This window comes from Coturnix japonica, chromosome 1 (genome assembly GCF_054131305.1).
Source record: "Coturnix japonica strain WE chromosome 1, WE-NBRP24, whole genome shotgun sequence".
Classification (NCBI taxonomy): Eukaryota; Metazoa; Chordata; class Aves; order Galliformes; family Phasianidae; genus Coturnix; species Coturnix japonica.
This window is the reverse complement of record NC_140663.1, coordinates 94699154-94713583: the sequence shown is the minus strand read 5'-3', so window position 1 is coordinate 94713583 and position 14430 is coordinate 94699154. Positions and strand designations below refer to the sequence as shown.

General features: G+C 39.6%; 1 long non-coding RNA gene across 1 annotated transcript in view; it reads left to right on the top strand.

The window, feature by feature from the left end:
• Positions 1–9567: 9567 nt before the first annotated feature.
• The window catches only part of LOC146762584 (uncharacterized), a 69787-nt gene continuing 64924 nt past the window's right edge, over positions 9568–14430 (top strand). Inside the window, exon 1 of the long non-coding RNA XR_014946126.1 lies at positions 9568–9660. This is a non-coding gene — a long non-coding RNA (uncharacterized LOC146762584). The remainder of the gene's footprint in view (positions 9661–14430) is intronic.

The following is a 14430-nucleotide window of genomic DNA, read 5'->3' as shown; positions in this document are numbered from 1 at the left end:
CAAATAAAATTAATATAAAAGACAAACAGTGCTGGGATAAGGGTCTATGAAAATCTTTTCAATTTTCAACAAAAAACATAGTGAGCTGTAGAAAGTACTGCTCCCATGTAGAGTTTCCTCCCACATTTTCCTAGTAAAGATAAGCTAGTTAGTACTTTATTCAGAGACAGCATTAGTACACCCTTTTGAGTCACTCTTCTACTTTCCTCAAGTAGAAACTTGGTGTTCTTTTATATTTATATTCAAGACCCTTCTCACTAAGTTGAAATTAGAAAATTGTGATTAGGAGTAAGGTTCCTTCCTTACTTACTTACATAATAACAGAAACTCTATGAATTTCTTACAGAATCAGTTTAAAATATTGCTCTGAATTACTTCAGTTTCCAAGAACTTGGAAAGGCTCATGAACCTTACTGGCATCCTACTTTCTTGTGCCAGGTATTCTGTTTTTCTCATAAACTTTGCCACTTATGTCAGAAAACATATTCTTTTCGATGTAAGAGTCCCTGAATTCTATTCTGAAATTTATCTTTGTGTTGTACAGACCTTTTAACAAACTATGGAAAGAGGCAATGACAACTGAGCACTGGACTGAATCCTCTTCCATGGACATTGTTCTAAGCAGCTTCTGTTTTGGAGATCTGATTTATTAGAGTTACACAGTCAGAACGTAATCAATGAAAAGTCCATTATCATTTCCTAGGTATGGTCAAACAGTGAATGGAAAGGAGAGAATAGGTGTTTATAGAGGAGCAGAAGAAGTACCCAAAATTATTTTTTAGGAGTTGTTTCACCTTCTCTAGCAGTAGGAGGGAGCACAGGAGCCTGGTAAGATGTGGAGGGGATTTGACCTCCTGTCTGCCTCCCCTCCCACAGGAGTGTTCCTGCCTCCTAGATCTGATGAGGGTGAGAAGGAAAATCCAGAGGCACATGAATCACAGTCTGTTTTGACTATTCTTAGGCTAAAGAAAGAATATCTGAAAACCCTATGAACATTGATGGCCACTGTATCTTCTAAAGTTATAAATATACGTCTAGGACAATCTACACAAGACACCCAATACATTAGTGGTGGTTCAAATTGTAGTGGTGAGAGTTAAAAAGGCTTCTACAATGCAAGTTTCATTCTATTGTCCTTAGATGAAGGGAAAGAAGCTGCTAAGTCTTGTTACCAGAACCATATGTGGCAATAACATCTGCCTGCCACTTAGAACACAGTCTTGAAGTAAAGGGTGACTTTTCTCCTGCCATTTTCAGCCAGCTGGTGCTTTGTGACATACATAGTCTCATGTGTTACATTCCCTGAACTCCTCTGACCTTTGCTTTCTAGGACAAAGGAAAAATTTTACAGTAGCATTTACTAAGCTATTAGGTTTATCTGAAGTTTTCTGAGACAGACACTACATTTTCATTGATTTTCATTGAGAACTTTTTTTTTTTTTTTTTTTTTTGCAGTGGATCTAAGATTTTTAAAGATTTTTTTGCTTAATTCATAGTTCAGTTTTAACAATGCAAACATTTATTTTCAAAATAAAATTTCAAGTACTTAAATAACAGGCATGTCTTGGATAAAGAGACAAAAGCTTGTGTTTGATTGCAATTCATCTGTGGTGATCCTGCTGCCATGAAATATTTACTGGAATTGTGCTATTAAAAGATTATGGTACCACCAAGCATTTAACCATTGCCATCAGTCTCTCACCAAATAAAAAAGTATGAGCCCCTCTAAGCCCATATCTGGCTTCTTTTTCATGTATCTTTCCACATGTTTATTTTGACTATCTAGACCAGATGAAATATGGAATTTGAAAGAGAAAATATGTGGAACAAAGTGGAATGTTTTTTTCTTTCATGAAAGAAATAGACTAATTGTGAAGTGCAATAAATTATCTCTTTTGCATAAAGTATGTTTTCTGTGGAGGCTGGCCATGTCTGTTTCATATGAAGAGAATCACACTTTTTTACTGTTGTTGAGTTAAATGCAGGAAATGTCTAATCATACCTCCTAAACTTTTGAACCATGACAGTGATTAATCAGTCCCTTTGATTTTCTTGTGTTTTTGCAGCTAGAAAGAAAGTGTTGATAACTGATTAAGTACTAGTTCTTGAAATGTGGTGTATGTAACAGCAATGAAATATAAGTAAATCCTTTGGTTTTAGTGGGACTTACCTTCAGTCATGCTAATATATCTGAATACTTGGAGGCTGATCTGGCTTTGTGAGTTTGGATATATTTCAGTCATTATTACGGAGTTATTATTTTGAGTACATTGCAAGTAAATTATTCTTTAAAATTTGGTTAATCAATCACATTAATCCTTAAAGTAGAGACTTTAAAAGGTATTGCTGCCAAAGCAATCACTCTTCAGATATACTTTTTTTTTTTTTCTTTCCTTTATCCATGTGTGTTGCAAGGAATTTTTTGCTTGTCAATAGAACTTTTCGTATGGTGGGGTATGGTGTTGTATCAGGTTTACAAGCACGATTATATATTTAGGAAAAAATAAAAAGATGTGTTAGATGAGCTTTATCACTCATGAAAGGGTAAAATAAATTCTTGCACATCATGAAAAAATTTCCAGTCTAGGGGGCATGAACTAATATAATGATGTGTTTCTTATTAGAATATAGTTCAAAGCAATCTAATCACAGTGCCATAGCCACTCAAGTAGGAAAAGACCTCAGAAGGTCTCTGGTCCAATTGCTTGACCAGAGCAACTCCAGCTCAGGGATCAGACCAGGCTGCTCAGAGCTTTCTCTGAGCAGGCCTCAAAAACTGGATGGATAGAGACTGCACAGACTTCCTGGACCACCTGCAGATATAAATCCATATCTTCTCCGGGCCACACAACCTCAGTCCCCTAGCCTCCCTTTGCAGGGAAAAGTGCAGGATTTTACATTTCCTGTTGTTAAATTTTATAGGGTTGCTCTTGGACCATTCCCACAGGTTGCCTCACTGCTTCAGAGTAACACCTCTTTAATTAAGCTTATCAGTTGTATTTTCCATTTTGGTGTTGTCCTCTCACTTGGTAAAGTCTGTAACATTCCAACCTGGGCACGTGGTTGCCATGAGAAATCATTCCAAGTACAATGGAAGAGCTGAACTCAAATTCAGCAATGCCATCAAGAGCATATGGAGTGATAGCCTTATTAAGATTTTGTTGAACTAAATTTCTCAGAGTATTTTGAAAATTCATTTACAATGTACAATTTGTTACAAAACATCTGACTGAAACTGTGTTTATTCTAAAGACTAACTCTTGTTTGGAGCTCTAGTAGAAAAAAACTTCACATACTCTTTTTCATTAAGCAGCTTATATCTTACACTGCAGCTTTGTGTGAAATATGATTATTTGAAAGAATAAATAACAAGGACATTTAATGATGAAATACTCCCATCTTTTCCCAAGCACTTAGAGCTGTGTTACCTAGAACAAAAATTAGTTGATTTTCCAAGATTTAAACATTAGTATTACTCTGAGTGTTATTTGCTCTATGCCTTCCTTAGTATCCGTTTCTTGTGATCCATTCTTTCTCATATAGGTGAATTTTTGTTTTGTTATTCTTCTTAATTAGTAAAAAGTTTTGAAACTCTCTATCCTGTAGAGTATGAGCTAGAGGTGTCCTGTATTCTGTAATAAAAGGGCAGTACAAGGGGGATGATGTCTCAAGTGCTCTGTATGGAAAGAAATGTTTCTCTTTCCAGATTCTTCCACCAACCTTAGAAATTCAAACTGTGGAATTAAAATGATGCTAGAAATTTACAACTGATTTCTGAATGTTCAGGTATGGCAATTAAAGTATCAACTAATCTCTCTTAACACCCTACTCTGAAATAATTAAGGTCCTCAGAATCAAATTATTCATCTCACTGAATACTCCTAGAGTCTTCTGTCCTTTGTGTCACGTAGCCTAGAATTTTTTTGGCAAAAATTTTATTTGGTACATCCTTCTTACCCTGTGGCGCCCAACCTGCACTCATTGCTTGGGTTGGGGTTGTACCAAGTATAGCAGTGGGACAACTCCTACCCTCACCCACTGACAGCAAATTCCTGCAAGATCTCTCACTTCTTCTTTCTTGAGCTCTGAGGAAAAGGGAAGGACTTAGATTGCGACTGATGCCCTCTCAGCTACTGTGCTGGGACAATGGTTAGAGTCCAGCAAACAGTCCTGAACTCCCTGCAGTCTCCAGGCAAGCCCTGAGGAGGAATGCAGGACTTGGACTGGTGTCTTCTGAGCTTCTGTGTGAACAGCACTGAGCTTCCTGTGGCTTCCAGGCAATATCAGAGAAGCAGAGAAGCTACAGAAGCAGTTGTCCCTTTGGAGAAGCAAAAGACTTTGGTTTGGACAGGAAGAAGGGCTGAAGTTCAGCATGAAGGTCCATTCCAGCTACTCCATTAGGACTTAAAAAAAAAAACCAACAAACAAAAACAACAACAAAAAACAAAAACAAAAAGCAAAAAACAAAAAACAACAAAACAAACAAACAAACAAACAAAAACAAAAAAAAAACCAGGACAATAAACAGCTTAAAAGGATTATATGATTTAAAAGAACAGTAAAAAAGTAAAGCCAGAAAGTGCCTCTCCATTCTTGGTACTTTTGAGTCTGCCCTGGGACTCCTGCATCCTCCCCACCATCGTCAGCGGGAACAGCTTTGCCACATAGTGTTAGGTCTTCCCCCTCCAAAGGTCTAGGGAGGAGCCTGGCAGCGTGACAGCACAGGGCAGACTACAGGCGCAGCCTTTGCTCAGCACCAGGCACAGAAGGCTGAGGGGGGATGCAGGGCAGCACAAAGGAACAAGAAGGGCCTCAGCAACCCCTGGCAATCGGGGCTGCAGTCAAAGAGCACATGCTCTGACAACTTGAATGTTTATTTTTTTCCCCTCCCTCTTATCAAATGCGGTATAAGTTCTTGAATTTTGCAGTTGCTGTGAGAGAAGAAAAGTATTCAGAGAGCCAGATACGTTAGGAACTGGCAGAGCTCCACTGACCTACTGAGGTTATGCTGTCCCAGCATTCACAAAGGTCAGGTGGTTACAGACTAGTGAGAGCAGCATGACATTTAGGTCTTTGGCCATATTCCAAATCCATGTGGTCAGCATTGCTTTTTTTTTTTTTTTTTATTTTGTCTGAAATTGAAGTTTATTCACTTATATCTTGTTGACCTTTGTAAATATTCAAGATAATCTTTTTAAATGTGGCTTAGTTAGATAGCAAACCGGAACACTTGGCTTGCCAAAATGTGTCTGTGCTTTAGACTTATAACACAATAGCTTTGTATGGAGTCTTTTTCCCTCATTAATTTTGCACATGTATCTTTTATAGTGTGTTGTACTTGAGAATACCAGCCTCACAAGTATGTGAGCAAAATGGATGTTCTGCCACTGAAATTGGTAGTTGTCATGGCAGTGATAAACAGGAAGATGTTTGTGAGTCATTATCCAGGTTAACCAACACAGAATACAAAGGAAATAAAGAAAAGCATTCACTGAAAGATTTTTACAGCTTCTCAGTGACAGTTCTAAGGATGCAGGTGAAGTTTTTCTCTTACTTCATCTGAAATTAGGGACTTGGAGAGATGATTTATTGGGATCTATTTTACAGGACAGCAGCACCTCTCTTACAGGCCTCATTTTCTTGGAGATGAGCAAAATTACTCACATTAAATTTGGGTTGTCATAAGAAAGTGTCAGAGAGTCTCTTTCTTCTATAGTTTTATACATTCCCCTGAGTGAAAAAGCTTTTGGATTCAGTTCCTGATAGGAAGCAAAACTAATGATGATTATTTGTACGATCTTAGAGCTCTTTCTCTTCCTTTCATCTGGGAACACTTGCTCTCTCTCCTTCTCTCTCTCTGTCCCTGAGTTCAGCTGAATGGCAGCCAAACTACATCACTCAGCTATCTCATTAGTCTTTTATAAAGGGCAGGACAAAAAAGTGAGCAACGCTGAGGTATGAAGAGTTTCATTTCAGGGAAAGGGTTTCTCTGTTCTGAAATGAAGTTGGAAAGACTGAACTTTAAGTCAATCTAAAGAACACAGGGAAACAGAATACTTAATATTGAAAATACTGAAAAGAATGAGAACAGGAACAGGAGAAGAAACTGGCCTCTTCGGAGTCATATTAGTAGTGTAGCATAAAAGGATGGGTAGAATTTTTAAAGCTCATGAATAAATTTGGAAAACAGTTTTCCAAAGAAATAGCATCTCTGACTCCTTCTATAAGGCAAGCCTGAGAAACTTTGTGAGTAGGTCACATATCCTAACGCATAACATCTGACCTTTGGTCTGAGATTCTGTAAGACATAACTAGACAGTGAGACCTCCAAAAATCTAAATGTATGTCTATCATCTTCATCTTTCAGAATTTAAATGAATATGCAACTCTTACCTCAGTAGTTTTCTTCTAGGAATCAAAAACACTGCAGCGAAATGGATATTACTTCTTCTTTCTGTTACTCTTTTCTCAACAATATTACCCCATTCTTTGCAGAAATAGTGCATACGTAACCCAAATGTATCCTTGCTATATTCTCATTCCATTCGGTATATTTTTGATAAAATTATGCTGCCTCATCTTTGGATGATTCCAACTAGTTTTAGCTGTCGTAGAGCTTTTGTTGCAAAGGCATTCCATTTGCATCTCAGTTTTGTATTCAGTCTCAACAAAGCTTTTAAAAGTCTACTAAAAAAAGCAGTAAGTACTTCAGGCACAAATAAAGTGGTGAAGGATGGAGAATCTTCTATCAAGACAGTCACTGTCTCGAGCTCTGTTAAAAGACATCCTTATGCTTTCAATTGTACACTGAGAATAAATTCACATACGTGTTTTGAAGAATACATATTTTATTACAACAGCTGCCAATCCTTCTTCAAATAGGGATGTAAAAGTGATGAATTATAGCAGTCTCAAACTCCTGAAAGCAGAGCCTGATGATTGTTTTGATCTTTTAGTTCAGTAAAGCAGTCACTAATGGGAAGCAGGCCTTACGGTACGCTGTATCATTACAGAAAACTATAACAGGAATCCGGAGTCCTAAAATACAGCAAATGTTGAAGCAAAAGCATAAATGGTAAACCAAGTCACTTTAAACTTTCACAAATTATGTGCTATGCTATCAGTTCACAGTATAGTCTTTTCCTCATATTCATATTGTAGTTTGGCTAGAGAAAGAGGAAGAAAAATCTCAGCAGAGATTTGCCACATGAATCTGTGCTTGATGTCATTAGAAGAGGTACTGTTTCCATTTCTGATGTAACAGTAGGTTTTTGGAATCCACAGTGTTCCCTATTTGAAGTTCAAGCCAAAGCTGACTTTTGTGATCCTTATTCTGGAAAGATACACAGAGGAAAATTTTATATAACATACCGTGCTAGTAATAGAGCAAAGCGGTTTCTCTATTTGCATTATAACTTTGTCTTCTTGTTACTTTAAGATACTACATGCATACAGTTAACATTCAGAAGGATAGCCTGAACACTGTAAGTGTGAAGCGATTTTGCTGGTCTACTACTTCACTCATTAATTAAAAATAAATAAGTAAATAATAGAAAGGAAAAAAATAAAAAAGGGAAAAAAAAGGAGAGATCATCAGGTGGTTCAGCTATTGTGTGCTGGCTCCCATCGTGATAGCAGCTTGATTAAGTGATTGCTGGGTGCACATCTGCAGCAGATGCTGTCGCCTCTGCTCTCCACTGCCTCCTTCTCCCACTGCTCTAAGGCAATGTGACAAAGCAAAAGTCTCATCAGAAACAGAGGCAAAAATAGATGTTTTTACCCAAAGATAAAACTCTAGAATCGTGCTTCTCCTGGAACAGGCAGCAGTGGGGAGGGGGATGAGCCAAACATGGAAAACAGGAAGAAAATAAGATCTGGAGGGTCAGATACACAGGTCTTCTAGTGATGAACTGGGATTCATCATTCCTTCTAAATGGAGCTGGCACTGCTCCTTAAAATGACTCATCACCCTTGACAGCCTTGAGCAGAATGGATGGCAGACAGCTCTTCCCACAGACCTGCTGAGGCACCTGATCCCTATGTACCTGCCTGCTTTTCCTGCCCTGTCCTAGTTGTATGTAGTGATGATAGAGTTGCTGAAGCCAGGAGAAACATTACAGAGTGGGAAGAGCCACAGCCCCTTGCAAGGGCTGCTAAGCACTTTAACAGCTGCTTTTGCAGTTTTTCACTGAACTTATACATTAGGGTTGGACTTTGGAGGAGGTTAGTACTCTGCTTTTACAATGGGAATTGTTAATAGTTTCTTGTTTGTTGTTGCTGTTGTTATATGGGTTGGGTGTTGTTGGTGGTTTTTTCAGTTTATTTGTTTGAGATTTTGTTATGTGTGTATGGTTTTTGTTTGTTTGTTTGTTTGTTGTTGTTTCCTGAAAAATGTAATATGAGCCAACAGCATGTGCTTGCAAACAGAAAGGCCAACAGTATTCTGGACTGTTTCACAAGAGGGGTAGCCAGAAGGGAGAGATCGGAGGGTGTCTCCCTCTGCTCTGCCCTCCTGAGGCCTCATCTGGAGTACTGCATCTGGAGCTGGGGCCCACAGAGCAGGGAGTGGAGCTGTTGGAGCAGGTCCAGAGGAGGGACATGAAAATGATCCGGGGGCTGGAGCTCCTCTCCTGTGAAGAAAGGCCAAGGGAGCTGGGCTTGTTCAGCCTGGAGAAGGCTGCAGGGCAACCTCATTGCAGCCTTCAAGTACCCGAAGGGAGTTTATAAACAGAAGGGAGACTGACTCAGTGTGATAGTGACAGGACAAGGGGGAATTATCTTAAACTAAAAGAAGGAAGTTTTAGATTAGTTGTTAGGAGGAAATTCTTTTCAGAGGTTGGTGATGCACTGGCACAGCTGTCCAGAGAAGCTGTGGTGCCCCATCCCTGTAGGAGCTCAACGCCAGGTTGGATGGGGCCCTGGGCAGCCTGAGCTGGTGGGGGACAGCCCTGCCCATGGCAAGTGAGCAGAATGGGCTTTGAGGTCTCTTCCAAACCAAGCCATTCTATGATTTTATGCTTCTATGATTTCAAGATAATGCTGTGTGTCTGCACCCATCATTCACTGGGTCTCTGTCCTGCCAGGAGGCTGTCTTGGCTATTCCTTTGCCAGACTGTTTCATCACAGATGTATTTCAGAGGTTTTCAATAGACAGTCTGACACCCAACACTTCTTCGCCGCTGTTGGTCTGAGCAGTGAAAAGAAGTGATGACGTGTTGCTGAGGTCACAACTCTGAGCAGAACATCCAGTCAGCATCACACTTGGCTACTCTTAGAGCTCTGTCTTCTATGTAGTGGCACCTTCCCGTAGGAAGGGAACACTGCTTTTACTCTCTCCTCTCTCTCCCCCTTTAAACTGGTCCAACCCCTGCAGTGGGGGATGGACCATCTTGCCTGGTGCTTGCCCCAGGACAAAGTCCACTGCCAAGAGAGTCTGTCTCAGAGATGAGTAGGAGCAGAGAATAACACTTTTTCTATGTGTAAATGTCCAGCTCTGTTTAGTATCAGAGACAGATGTCCTGTTTACACAAAATCTTACCTGATATGTGCTATTGTGCTTTACCACACAGGAAAAGGCCAGCAAGGGCATTCTTAAATGGAAGCGTGGTTCTCCGGTGGATAAACAAAAGCTAGTCAAAAATTTCCAACAATAATCACTCTGTAAGTTGTTTCTTGGTTTTGTTTTTGTTTCAGGGCCTTCTATATCCTTTGAGTGGAGGGGTTGTTAATTCCAGGTACTGCAGGCCAAGGGAAAAGGAGCAGGCCTGGAAAAACCACATCCTCTCCCAGGAGCAGAGCTTTCGTCTGGCTGTGTGTACTTAATTCCAACCAGCTCCACAGCTATTGTGCAAGTGGGGCTCAGTGCAGAGCTTGGCCTGCCGATTTTGCAAGCATCACTTTAAATCTCAGACGTGCTCTTATCCCATTAAGCAAACAACTGTTTGTAGGGCAGAATGAACGCTCTACACTAAGCTGTCCTGAGCCTGCACTTGGCTGCTGCATCTTTCCTATTGCTTCCTACAAAACCCTCTGTGTTTGACCACTGGGTGTCAGTGAAAGACTGTGGAGTAATTTTCTGTAATTAAGTATACATGAGTTTCTCTGGTCTCCGTGGGTGTTCCCTTGTTAAGGTGGCCTGAGCAGTTTGGAACTAACCTATACACAAGGAGTGTATTTCCAATCAGTAAACCTATTTATCAATTTATATGAAGTAGATAATTATACCATGAGCAGTTAAGAAATTAAAGAAAAATAGTTATATTTTTGTTAAGCATAGTACAAACAACTAGCAGAATGCTGTTATATTTTACTGTATTCATATTTCCTGATCATTAACCACCAAAACACAGTCCTAGAAGGCGCTGTCATTAAGAACAGAGAATTAGTGGTATAAGGCTTATATAAAGGTATAAGAACTGCAGGTGGTCTGCACCCTAGTCAAGCACACTTTTAAGGCTTTGCCCACTGTTGATAGGGAGTGAAGTGGGGTGACTCCCTGAGGTGAATTCTCTGGCAGACTGACAAGAAACATGAGAATATCTAATACAGGATAAAGTACAAGTTAAAAACTCAGTGACAGCTTTCTTTAAATGCGAGGAAAAATGAATTTTATTGAAAAGAATGTGTAAATACACAAATCCACGTAACAGCAACTGCATTTGATTCTATATGATGCTATAGACTGGATATTAGGATAAAATTTTTTGCATTAAGGATTGTAAGGCCATGGCACAAGTTGAACAGAGAGGTGGTGGATGCTCCATCCCTGGGGACACTCAAGGACAGGTTGGATGGGGCTCTGAGCACCTGATGGAGCTGTAGGTATTGCTGTTCACTGCAAGGGGGTTAGAGGCCTCTAACAGTCCCAACTCAAATGATTCTGTAATTCTGTGTTTCTATCTGAGCTATTGATTCAAATTCTTGGTATGTTAGCAATGTAACACACAGTTTGTTGGAAACAAATTTGGGAAGTCTGGCAGGAAACAACGGAGGTGACCTTTCAATGCTGAGCAGGTGTCACAGCATTTGTGGCTATGTAATAAGCAACGAAGTTATATATTGCTGAATAAACGATCTGCTATCAAAGGACAGTGCCAGCGTCAGTCTTGTCCTCTCCAAATGTGAGAGTCCTCTCTAACAGAGAAAGAGGTATGGCTGAGCGCTGCTGTAACCTCCCCATTTTCCTGCTCTCTAACAGGGCCACCTCTGCTGCCCGGACCGCTAGAGGCCCCTCGGCTGCCGCGGAGCCACTGCAGCGCAGCTGCGGCCTCTGCTCGGGGAGAGGCGTGTGCTGAGAGTGCGGGCGGCAGTTTCCATTTCCATCGATGTAACATCGGGTCTGCGGGTCACAGGAAGGGTTCCTAGGCAACCAGAGTCAGTGTTATGTATATTGACAATAACGTCGTTTTACAGAAATTTAAAAGGAGGGAAAAAAAAAAGGCGTTATTGCTTTGCTCTCAAGCCAAAGCGCTCAGCCTGTACCTCTTTTGGTGCTCCAGTGTTTGAAAGCAGTTAATTACATGTTTAAATTATCACAGTATCAGTCATAATTAAACATGTTGAATTGGTGCTAGAGAAGCCGTGTGTTCTGATCGGAGTCCTAATTTTATTATTTTAAAAGCTTTTTGTTTGTTTGTTTGTTGTTGTTTTTAATTTAAGTAAGTTTTTGCTTTGGCAATGAATTGTGAAGATTATTTACAGTTCTGTTATCATTTGCAAAATCAGAGGATCACAGAACTGTTTGAGTTGGAAAGGACCCTTAAAGGTCAGCTGGTCCAACTTCCTTGCTATAAACAAGGACACCTACAGTTCCATCAGGTGCTCAGAGTACCATCTAGCCTGACATTGAGTGTCTCCAAGGACAGGGCACCCACCACCTTTCTGGGCAACCTCTTCCAGGGTCTCGCCACCCCTATAATAAATTCTTCTTTATATCCAATGTAAACCTCCTCTCTTTTAGTTTGAAACAGTTTCTCTTTGTCCTGTCACAGCACGCCCTGCTAAAGATGCCCTTCCTTCTTACAGCTGCCTTTTAGATACAAAAGGACTGCTATCAGGTCTCCACGGAGCCTTCTTTTCTCCAGGCTGAACAGCCCCAATTCTCTCAGCCTGTTTTTATAGATGAGGTGCTACAGTAGTAAGAACATTAAATACGTTTCTCTTTATGAAATACGATCAAGAGTGTTCTGTGAATGAGCTCTGAAGTGTTGCATATCAAAATCCTTGAACTTAACATCTTTCAACATTAGGATTTACAGATTCACTGGAGACTGGGAATTTATACATGTGATTTGATTTGGCCTAAATAGATCACATTTCAAATAAGATTTTTACAGAGGCAGTATATACTGCTACTATCAGAAACGTGCATATTACACTTCTAGGCTGGAAAACGAATGTATGTTTTGAATTAGATGCCATCTAATCTAAGATAATACTTTTCTAATTTGTAAAATATGATTAATTAAAAATTAAATTGTTCAGTGTCATAATTCATTATTGTTGTGCATTACCTTGATGTATTACTTTAATCATGGCTTCCACAAGTGAAGGTCTAAGTGTATCAGAATTATATTTGCAGGGAAATTGAGTAGACCTCTCTTGTGTGATGTTCTACAGTACTTACCACTCTGCTCTAATTTACTGACTTTTAATAAAAGACAAAGCATATGGTAACCTGTGAAGTCTCCAGATAAAGCTACTTTCAGTGAGATCTTATCCAGTAGCATGTTCAGATTTAACATGTTCTAACAGAAATGCAGTCTGAAGGACTGATGGCATTTTGCTCCAGTCACAGGAATGTAGTGGGCAGCAATACAGGCTGACCCTGGAAGCATTCCTCCTTTAATAGTCCCATCCATGATCTCTCAGCACCCACCAGGCTGGAGTGAGGACTATAGACATGAGGACATCAGGAGCTTCTTGCAGTCACTGTGAGGGCAAACCTTTGTCTCACAGGAACATCTAAGGCTTCATCCAGTTGTGGAGTCCTCAGTGTGGGAGAGATGTGGACCTGTTGGAGCACATACAGAGGAAGGCCACAAAGGGGATCCAAGGGATGGAATACCTTCCCTATGAGGACAGGCTGAGAGAGCTGGGGCTGTTTGTCCTGGAGAAGAGAAGGCTCTGAGAGTGGCCATTCAGTATCTGGAGGTGGGCTGTGAGAAAGGGAACAGACTCTTTAGCAGGGTCTGCTGTGATAGGGCAAGGAGAAATGGTTTCAGATTAAAAGAGATAAGATTTAGATTGGACGTAATGAAGAAATTTTTTACAGTAAGGGTGGTGAGGCAGTGGAACAGGTTGCTCAGAGTGGCAGTGAATGCACACTCAAGGTCAGGTGGGATGAGGCTCTGAGTACCTGATTGAGCTCTAGGTCTCCCTGTTCATAGCAGGGGAGATCGATCAGATGACTTTCAAGGATCCCTCCTAACTCAAATGATTCTACCATTCTATGATGTTGTGCATCTGTGACTTTGTACAGAAAATGCAGTGTCTTAAGCATAACTTTGTGGTAAAGCTGCTGACAACATGAAAAAAGAGCTTTTCAAAAGCAGAACAAAAAACTTTATCTCTCCGAATTCACAACTTTTTACACATTGTAGCATAATACTATTAAATTAGATCATATTCTTAAGGAGGAATATCATTTTGAATCAATTGTTTACAGAGAAGGAACCACTTCTTGCTCTTTTTTTAATTTTTTAATTTTTTTAAATTTTATTTTTTTTCTTGTAGATGAAGACTCTTGTTTCATGTTTTATAGTGAGATCAACCATAGATAAAATTGGTCCAGAAATGAGTCATGGGTTTTCACAGTGAAGGCAATTAATCATTGGACCACCCTGACATAGGCTGTGGTGGATTTTTCATCACTTGAGTTTTCTTTCAAAATATAATGTTTTTATAAAAGACATGCACTCATTCCAATGAGATATAATTTGGGAATGTCTTCAGACCTTTGTTGCACAGTAGACCAGCCTAAGTTGCTACAGCAGTCTTTTCTTGCCTTCTGTTTTGTGAATATATGTTTGTATGTATTTGCTACAGTAGTTATTTAAGGTATTTAATTTTCATTGTTTCCTTCTGTGGTGGTGGCACCAGTCATGTTTCCCTAACGAAAACAGCATTGAAAAAAATATTGACTTTGGCTACTTTAAGGCTGAATAAATAAATCTTCTCATTAAATCGAAAGGATTAGTGAATGCAAGAGAATAAGAACATGCATACAATTTTAAAAGATCAGAAATAGAACCAGTTGACTTGAAAACATAATATTTACGAAGGTCAAAAAAGTGGCTTACATTTAAATGTGCCAATTAAACAAAACTAAACAAAACATAACACCACTTTCTAATGCTATATCAATTTTTAAAAAATTAATTTTCACAAAAAAACTGAAGAATACCAGAATCTGACATGGGCTGAAGTCTG